The sequence below is a fragment of the Aedes albopictus genome, chromosome 2 (assembly GCF_035046485.1).
Source record: "Aedes albopictus strain Foshan chromosome 2, AalbF5, whole genome shotgun sequence".
NCBI classification, from domain to species: Eukaryota; Metazoa; Arthropoda; class Insecta; order Diptera; family Culicidae; genus Aedes; species Aedes albopictus.
Window position 1 is genome coordinate 11,636,339 of NC_085137.1, and position 11,046 is coordinate 11,647,384.

Sequence of the window (11,046 nt, forward strand, 5' to 3'; positions counted from 1 at the left end):
TTCCTCTAAGAATTCGAGAGAAGATTCCTTTAGGATTTCCACAGGAAATTCCTTATAGGAATTTCACAGTTCATTACGTCAGGAATTCTTTAGTGAAACCTTCGAGGAATCTCACAAAGTATTCCTCCAAAAATTCATCTGGGAATACCTCCACAGATCCAAGTGTTATTTCCACAATCTGTTACACATTTATTTCGAGACTTCCGAATTTATCCAAGAATTTATCCATGAATTGCTGCAAAAGTTCTTCTAGGGAGCACACCAGTGGTCCATAGGTTCTTCTAGAAAATGCCTTTAGATTTTAGAGATGCCTACAGGGATTGTTCTACAGATATTTTCAGGTGTTGTTACAGTAATTGTCATAGTTATTCCACCAGGGATTCTCCTAAGGATTCTTCCACGTACAGTGATTTCCGCGGAGCTTTCTATAGGAATTGTGCCAAAACTTCATTCTAGAATAACCCAAGAAGTTCCTCCACGAATTCTCCCAGAGCTTCCTTCTATGATCCCACTTCAGTTTCCTCCAAGGATTTCTTTAGAGAGTGTTCCAAGAATTTCTCCAGGAATTGCAAAACGGATTACTTTAGATATTGCTTCAATAATTCCGTGTATGATCAATACGCGGTTACCAACCAAGACTCGACCACTTCTACGAGGAACGGTATCTGGTATTGTACCAGATTAATGTTTGACATTAAAGTGAAGGACGCTACGATTTCCGCAGAAACTCTGCGGAGTCTCTACAAAAGGTCGCAGCTACATGAAGACCGAATGTGGGAAGAGCTAGAGATACTTTCTAATGAGGAACCAACGATTGAAATGGTTCGAGCTGCCTCTACGGGAAGGCGACTCGGGTATCATGTTCGACCGAAAAAAAAAACAAACAAAGAATGCTTTGGTGCACTATGATGGCGCACTATGATCAGGTGGGCAAAATGATTGCCAAAAATATTGTGGCCTTTATAATATACAGATACAACTGCTTCAACTTCGATGATTTTTGCTCAGCAGTATTAAGAATACATAAATTAGCTTGGAATGCGAAGTATTTGACCTTTTTTTTTATTACACAACTAGGGTTATTCAATAATTTTTGACCATTCTATGTTCCGGAATGCTTTTTGCAGGTATGACGAAAGTTGAATATATGTTGCGTCGAGAATAAAAAAGGACTCCGAGGAAATTTTTTTTTTCTTATTATTTGTTCTAATGAAATGATTGTGATTTTACAAAAAACTGTTACACAATTTGAAAGGTAATTTATGAATAAATGTTTTGATATTGAATTGGTCATAAGGCATTAAGCACTGTGCAAGAAAATACTTGATCATTATTGGTTGGTTGGATCACGCTGAAGACCTGGAATCGAATCCCTCTCCCGACAATCTCGCAAAATGTGAGTTCTTCCTTCGGAAGGGAAGTAAAGCGTGGGTCCTGAGATGAACTAGCCTGGGGCTAAAAATCCCGTTAATACTGATAAAAAAAATATATTGGTTGGTATTTCGTACGACGGGTATTAGATCACAACCCTTATTACCCAAGTAGCAATTATAGCTGAATAACAACTTATTCAGCCAAAACTTTCAAAATCAAGCTTAAGAGCGGTTTATTCAGCCATTGTACAACATTGTAATGTTTGTTGGGTAATTTCACAGCAATGCTTCAGCTTAAGCAGCAAATTAACTAGAGCTCTCCAAAAAACACATTTATTGTAACGTTTGATATATTTTTTGCAGTGAAACTGTTTAACAATTTGTAAGATGTATTGGATTATTGCGGGCAAGTTTTATAATTTTTGATATTTTGGCTATTTGAACCAAGCGATTTATAACAGAACTTAATGTTGTCATAATTCATAGCATTTCAAAAATGTCATTGCCTCTACAAGTACAAAACCAAATTTTCATTTCAACGGTGTGAAGTGGCCCTCACTGCACTGTCGTTCTTGCAGCATAACGCGCAATTTTTTGCTCATCGTCATCGTCAAGTCAGCAGGTCGGTAGGTACAGGTACACCTAAGTAGGCTCGAAAACACAACACAACAAACAGCCGTGAGCATGACCTGGCTAAGCAGGCCAGTCATCAACATATACACACCTTCCCCCTCATGGCAACCGACACCCCCCGGCCGGTCTACTTGGATCCATACAGTACCAACAACACGTTTCCAAGCACTCGCTCCGCACTGTCGACGAGCTCTTTGTTGGTTAGTGGAACTCTTCGTCATCGCGTAATATCTTGATATGACAATCAGATTTTTATAATCTCGTGTCTCTTCCCCGTCGTCGTCGCACCCTCCCGCACAGTACGGCTGTTCATTAGCACCATCGCCGTTCATACGACGACGACGACGAAGTGGACGGACGTTGAGCTGCCAGCGAGCGATGGACGCGAGATATTGATTATTCAAAGTTCCAAAAACAGAGAGCCATCACACACAGGTTGGCGGTGGGTACACTCTGAGGACTACTTGGAAGCGCGCGATCGCTCGGCTCTATCTGTGTCTTGTTGGTCCTCTTTTTGGTGCGAAGAGGACTCGTCGCGCGCGGAGTTCGTTTTCATTAGCTCTTCTTTTCAACACCACTCATAATGATGACGACGACGACGACGATGTTCAGTGTTCAGTCAGACGACTTCCCCCAAAACCTTGTGGTGGCCGCGTTTCATCCTCATTACCCTGTCTCGGTTCAAGCTGCCGCCCCGTGTCCGGAGAGCTCAGCTTCAACCCACGACGATGGAGTTACAGGGGTGGCCCGAATAAGTAACGTACATGCCATGAATTAGAACAAGAACTACCTAGAAATATCCGAGACTTTCAGTCGTTATCTATTCGACAAATTTAATAATCTTAACAGCAGTTAGTGTATGTATGACAATTCTTTTTTTTTTTACCTTGACCAAATTTTTCCAAGTTGTCGGCGCTTTTGCCAGAAACTTCTCCGGAAATTTCTTGAAGAGTTTCATCCGACATTCCTCCCGAAATTTCATTAGAGAAGACTCTAAGAGTTCTTCTAAATTTCCTTTAGGTTTTGCTCCCAAACACTCTTTCAAAAGTTTTCAGATTTATGCAACATTTTCTCTAAGAATTTCACTGGAAAAGTTCAGGACGAATATATGGAGCAAATCCCGGATAGCATGCTGAAAGAACTCCTTAAGATATTGCTAAAAGAACTCCTGGGAGATTATTTCCAGAAATCTCTTAGGAAGTACTGAAGCTGCAAGAGAATCTTGCGGAGAAACTCCTGAAATATTGTCTTTAAAAAAAAAACATGTGGAAGAACTCTTGGCGCAATTCCTGAAATAAAAAAAAACGATTCAGAAATCGTTGTAGAAGTTTCTGTACAAAATAGTGGCGAATCTCCCGAAGATATATCTAGTTGAATGTTTCCAACCTGTGAAAACTCATTATGAAACTTCTATAAGGATTCCCTAGATAACTCCTGTGTAGCAGAAATTCATAAGAGAATTCTATGGGTAGTTTCTAGAGGACCTATGGATTCCTCACGAGAAATTTCTTGAAGACATTTTCATGTGGAATAAACTAAAGCATAAGTTGTATATTATTTATCAAAAGTTTTCGTTTCTATACTTGAACGTTTTTTTTTGGTCTGACGATGATTCGAAACTTGTTTATTGAACCAGAAAAAATAATTTGACATTTCATTGATTTGCGAACATTTGAATATGCTGATAGATAGATTTTAGAAACTATTTAAAGCATTGAAAAATAGAAATCCAAGTCAAGGATATAAGGAATTGAAAAATAATGGTATTCTAGGGCTCAACAACTGAACTTGTTTCTCAGATGAAAGACAGTCATTTTTTGGCCACCTGAATCCCCATAGTGCACACACGAACTAGGGCAAATCATCAATTGTTGAGCGGTTACTGAAAATGGCTTTGGAACTCGAAATTAAGTAATTCTTGCTAAAAGTTAACGGCTGATATAGAAGCATATACATGAGAGCCACAATATTAGAGCATGAGCATGAGCATGAGCATGATTGACCGCCCGCGGTTGCTCCTCTGTTATTGCAAGGACAACTGCATTTACACAAAGAACCAACAGGTGATGCTTGGGACTAGCTTTCTCCTCATTGTGTAAATGCTGGAATCCCAATACTTTTCAATAAGCAATACCAGCGCCGGCCGCGTCCGAATGCAGGTCAATTGAGGATAGGGAAGGAAGTGATGACGTGAATCTCGCTTAGGCCAATAACCGAGGAATTCTCTGCGTTACTACGAGAAATCACTAGGAGTTTGGATATGGGAAGGGAAGATGTATTAGGGATTTTGTTTTGATAAACAAATTGCTACAATCCACGGACCGATTCTTGTTTTGTTTTACGATGAACGATGCACACACGAAAAATTCTTATTGAAATCGTCCCCACATTCGCGTCATTTTCAGGAAATATTAACAGAGTTTAAGGGGTCGCGCACTTTTCTACGTGAAAACAAGCTACAAAGAAAATCCTATCGCGCGTCTCCACTTCGTTAGGAAGCAGAAGTCTTTAGTCCATTTCACACAGAAATGAACTGAACGCGACGTTTAGCTTAGCTTAAACTGTCTTAGGAATGCTTGTTAATGAAGTTATCTTTGACACAGGACGCAGTTTTATAGGTGACATCATCACACATCATCATGATCATTTTATTTTATCTCAATTTACTGATTTTTCTTTCACACCCGCGACATTACGAGTATAGGCTTCAATAAAACGTGAAGAACGCGGTCACTGAATGTGTGTTAAAAATGTAAAATGTAAAAATTTGAAAAAAAAAAATGAAACTAAATAAGTCTACTGTACGATACAGGCCAAAAGTAATTGTACATCTAATTTATTTTTTTAAAGAGGGGAAAAGTAGTTGGCAGCTCAGCATCCGATTCAGGATTTACGTAAGGGACCCCAAAACACGTCCCAAAACGACCACATTTTCTTCACTCCGGTAGTTTATACGGACGCTTCAATTGCACCGACATCAGTGCTACTAATGCAGGAGCCCGGAACCACAAACACACTTGCACACGCGAACAGGCACTGGATTTTTTGGATTGGATCTCGATTTTATAGAATCGAAATGAAATTAAATTAAATTTGACGCAAACTAAATCTTCCAAAAGGCCGTTAGAAAATCTAAAACGAGAGCCGATATGCAAACGTCAAATATTGCGAAAACACGTCCGTACGCCACCACAGCTTGCTACGATCATCTATACATGAGAGCCACAATATTAGAACGATTTACTTATAAAATTTGTGGGCTTCGTGGCCGTGCGGTTAGCGACGGCAGTCGTCTAGGCGTATCGTAAGCCTCGAAGTGTGGGTTCGATTCCCGCTAAAGTCGGTGGAAACTTTTCGCCAAAAGAAAAATTCATCACTGGGCCACTGGGTGTTCTGTGTTGTCCGTTGTCTAGTGTAAGTAATGTTCAGTCTTTGCAGCCTCTGGCTGAAGACGGTGTGAATTGTCTTTAAAAAATTATCGCTGATGACACCAAAATTGCACATTTTGTAACTTTGTAAAACATCTACCATTTTCTTAAAATAATAAGATTGAATAATTGCCCTCGAATTGAATTTCCATCTAGTTTACGTCTATTTCGGGCACAACGTGAATTTAATTCCCGTCATACCATCTACGTGACACTACGATAAGATTTGACCGTAGTTCAAAATTCAAAAAGATGGACAAATTCGTCTCAATCCAAATCAAATCATGTATTCAAAGTACTCTTGGGTAGCAAGATTTTAAATTGAGATAGATTTAGCTTTAGAACAACGATCAAAATATTTCGGGTAACTTTTTTTGGCCACCAGATCATGAAATTCGATCATACTGCAACGAAAACATCTTTCTCAGGGATTGTGAAACACGATGTTTCGTATGCAGAAAATCTAAGCACACATGTTTACAATCTATCAACGGGAAAAAGCAATTTATTTCAATAATTGAGGAGCTTCCCAAGTAACACAGAAAACATCTTTTAAAATCATCGTTTTAAAAGATGTATTATAAATGTTGTATATCTGTATTAGAAAACTTCTTGTGTTAATATTAGGCTCTAATTATGTTTTTCAATTACAAACAAAACAAACACAAATTGTTTTTCTTATCGACTTCATTATGTATAAAATAAAGCGATTTTACTTGTAAATAACATTACTAGAACACAAACAAATTGTGATAGGAGAAAAAAATATTCCTCCAACATTTTACTACAACAACTTCTGGTACGCTCTGCACTCTGCTTCAACTGCAAGGCTAGAACGGCAGTAGAACCCAGTCGCCGATCCACCCGCATCAACTAGAATTTTTCGCACTACAATAAACTTTTTGGCTGTGATTCTTTGTCAGTAATGCTCGTTTTCTCCCCTCCGCATTTCATCTGTACCGATAATATCTCCTGGTAGCCGGTTGTTATATATAAATAGAATCATCTGTCAGTGGGTGCGCAGCGCATTGGGGTTGTCACAGAGAACCAACGTACTCAATCGTCATCTTAGTATCGTAGTGCTGCTAGCCAATTGGAAATTAATTTCCTCACTCGCGAATTATTCTGCACGCGTTGACCCATACGCTGACCAGCTTAATCGTCGACGATTTTGCTATATGCATAAGAAATCTCGCGGAAATTAAAAATTGACGAGGATGTTCACCATCAACAAATCAAACATCACGATGCTTGTCAATAATATTTTGACACTTGACCGAACTCTAACCTCACTAAAAATGAGTTGTAATTTGGTTATTCTACTGTTGAAATGACAGTCCCAAAACAAGTCTAATATTTTTATATGCGCGTGTTGAATTAACGTTATCAAGACGTATTATAAAAGTTGATGACACCTACCTCCACAATCCGTTATTGGATTGCTATTATGATGCAATTTCAACGTTGTTTCAACATAACAATTGTAGTAGGCTAATATACGTATTACAGCAGGCCATGCCTAGTCGCAGTAAAGAAATGGACATTCTATTCTGAGCTGTCATCGCTTACGGACGTGCCTAGAGGGAATACTACAATGGCTGACGAGAACGGGATCGAGCTTGCAAGATTTATCAGAAGCCAGTTACGTTTGCTTGAAGACTCGAAGAAAAATCAGTGAAGAAAGCACAAGAAAAATAATGTGTTGGAGAATTTAAATGAAGAAATGAAAGAATCTGAGCTGAGGGCATACTGAAGCAAATACAACTACGGTAACTAGGGTTGTCTTTGGGTTGTGGTATTTTTTATATCCTTCAAAAGAAGAATAATAAAGATGTTGACAAGTCCAAGGCTTGTGCAGTCTCCACTGTGTGGTCCAATGACCACCCGATATATATACTACCTTAGGTTGACATAATGAATCATACCTAGACATTTAGGTACTGCCATGAACAGTATTTCATGTAGGTAGATATCTTGTGCACAAAACCATTAGGTAGACACTACAGTATTCTTTGATGCTTGGAAAAAATATGTTCACACATTGAATTGTGTAAAATTTCCAAGAATTTCGTAAAAAATGAACATCATCTTTGAAGCATGAACATTGAACATGTTTTATATTTCCTGTGAATTCCCAGAATTCAAGGAGTTGTATTTACCAGGTCATAAAGAGAACCTAAATGAAGGGATTTTAGGATCCAGGCCATTTAGGTAGATAAATGTAGGGAACGATGATTCCAGGCCATTTATCTGAATGCCCACATCGATGAGGCAGCTTATAGAGACTCCAAGTGAAGGGAACCTAAGTTCTAGGCCACTTAGAGAGTCAAGTGAAGGGAACTATGATTCCAGACCATTTGACTGGTCCAGTAATGGACAAAGTAAAGCGAAGGGAACTTAGGGTTCCAGTCCGCAGAATGTGTTGAAATATGATAGTAAAAGATAAATCAGTCGAATTGGGAATCTAGTAACAGGTTGATTGTTAAAAAAAAGAGTTTGCTTTAAAAAAATGGAAATTATGTGTTATTAACAAAAGTAAACGTTTGTGTTGTAATCATTTTCACTACTCCAAACATATGTACTCAAAACGGCAAGTTTACGGGAAGTAAGAAAACCTATAAACTAAGCTTTGGAAAGCATATAAATATACCCTGCTTATATAATAGTTTTCCTAATAAGTATTAAAGATTTTATATTAAGGTCTGTGGCTGTCGGAAGATTCACGACGCCAGTGAATGGAATGCAAGATGAAATGCCGTATGATTGACCAGTAGGAAGAAGGTGGTACTTGGGCCATCGGTCTGATGCGATCAGTCCAAATGTGGACGCGCCGAACCAGAGGATGGTTAATTGGTTTGGAGATGGATTCATCGGTTTCGGATTAGGACACGAGTACGCATGGACAATGTACCGGTTCAAGGACGGCTTGCATATTCCAGGGTGTAAACACACCGGTTCGGAGGATACATTCGCTCAATCTTCACGTGGACACGCCGGTCTGGAAGGAGAATTCGGAGGTAAAGCGATGCTTTATCATTCTCTAGGATAGGATGTGACACCTGCAACTTCTCTGTCTAATTTCACAGCTTGCTGTCTTGTTTTTCCGCGTTGCTAAGATTATTGGTCCCCAAATTGGTCTCTTTTGGGCTGACTAGTTGTCATAATCCTATCCTAGATCATTCTGGATGCAAAACACTGAAACCTGAGTGGCTCTGTCGCCTTGAATTTATGAAATAGATTTGAGGGTTTCGTTAAGATCCCATTGTACATAAACAATGTATAGCCTGGCAAGTCAGATATTTGCTTGACACTTTAGAAACCATATAGATGGTGACCTTTTCTGAAGTCGGTTTACTATGACACATGTTTATTGAAGTTTAATAGATTTATTATAATTTCTAACAATGGGTAAAATACGGCAAAACATTCGAATATAACGTTGGACTTCGAGTTTCTTTAAGAATATTGTAATTTCCTAAAAAACAATATATAAACGTGGGTAGGTATATTGGTACATTGATACAAGTATGAGTTTATGATGCTTGATGAAAATGAAAGATTTTTACCTTGATCCTACTGTTATCAGTGCAGGAGCAATAATAAAAAAAAAACAAATAAAAAGGAGGAGAGATGTAGTAGGCTAATATACGTATTACAGCAGGCCATGCCTAGTCGCAGTAAAGAAATGGACATTCTATTCTGAGCTGTCATCGCTTACGGACGTGCCTAGAGGGAATACTACAACAATGATAATGAAAACTTGCAGAAATGAATGATTTTTTCAGCTACACTATCGGTCAAAAACAAGTTTACATGTTCTTAGTTTAAATAAACATATGAAACAAATTTAGCCTTACTATTTCCCTTGTTTGCGAATAAAACTATTATTATCAGTTCTAATGTAAAATTTTGGTAATGGAATTTCGTTTGAATCATTGTCAGTGATAATCATTGTGACTTAGATTGTAGGTTTAATCAAAATTGTGATTGTGATAGTTTATAGTATTTTGAACGGCACTGTAAGTCTTTCGAAAAATCTGCCATATTGCTTCTGCGTGTGCATTCTAATTTATCGTGAAAAATCAGTATTATTATGTTGGGACATGTTACGTTTTCTGTTCAATTCAGTGGCGCATAATTCATGGGCGACTATAATCATTGAATTCACGATAGATCTTGAACCGCACGAAAAAACATCTGTACTACCATTGAGTAATGCCCATTTCAGAATTTGTTATCTGAATAATTATGAAAAGCTAATGAATCCAACACTCAGAATTTGTTTTGAGGTTGAAGAAATCAATTGTATTCATAAATGTTTATTTTTCTGACATGTTCTACATTTAACATTGGTTTTCTTTATGATTAGTTATGATTGTAAGTAATATAACTTAGAAAAAGCTTAGTCTCAACATCTGCATATGATATGCAGTATAAGTGTATTATCTAAGTTATATCACTTGAATACTGCTTATTTTCAACTACTAAATATTATTGTATTATGATCGTATTTTACAGGTTTGTGTTGTAGACAAATAACTAAATTACAACTAATAATTACTCAACCGTTTATTTGAACGTACTGCGAACGTCATTTTTAGTACTATAAGTGTATTCGGATACATATAATACAACTTGTGAGATGTTTTATAAGCCGCCATTTTTTGCGCTGTTTTGATGATATAGGTGTTCGGATTTAAGTCAATATAACAAGAATAATACTTCTGAATAAGTATTATAAGTGAATTTTTGACTATTGTATAACAAGTTGTGTTACTTGGGTTTTGTTGCATTCTGTAACAGTGAAAATCAACTTTGAAGTACCCGCAGAGCTTTCGTGGGGTGTAAAGTTAAGGTCAGTTCAATAAGTGAATTTGGCAAAGCAAACATTGAATGGTGATGAAGAACAATTCGGTTAGCTGCTGCTTTGGTGCTGTGGCCTTCGTCAAACGCAAAACGAGCTAAATTGTGCAGTCGTAAGGGGAATGAAATTAAAACGAGAAATTGAACGTAATGATTCAATTTCCAGTGCTATAGGGACTGGTTATTGATAGTCTACATCTTATTGCTTCCATCTAATGAGTCATTGGCAATGATAAGTTGGAATATCTTCAATTATTGGCTATATTCCATATGATATGACGGAAATTAGCGCATTTGATGAAGTAAATTTCTACCATATGCATCCATGATCCGGTTGTTCAACACTGGCACATCTAAAATTATAGCATATCTTGCCAATTTCAGGGGAGTTTCAAAGACGTTCCAGCTCCAGGGATGGAGCTAAGGAGTTTTAAGAGATTTCTGGGGCGTTCCAGTGGATTTCCAGGAGATTTCAGGGGAGTTAAAGGGGTTTCCAATGGGATTCATTGGTGTTTCAGGGGTTTTCATATGGTTTCAGTGACGTTGCATGATATTCCAGGGGGTTCCGGTTGGATTAGAGAAGGTCGAAAGGGCAATGCGCTGAAAATTGAAAAAATGGGTCACTTTTTGCTATGATTACACATTTTTTTACGTTCTGTCTCTTTCGACGTTTAGCATTTGACGTTCTCTCTTTAGACATTTTGTCCCTAAGTCGGTTTGAGGGGTTTCAATGACGTTCCAGGAAATTT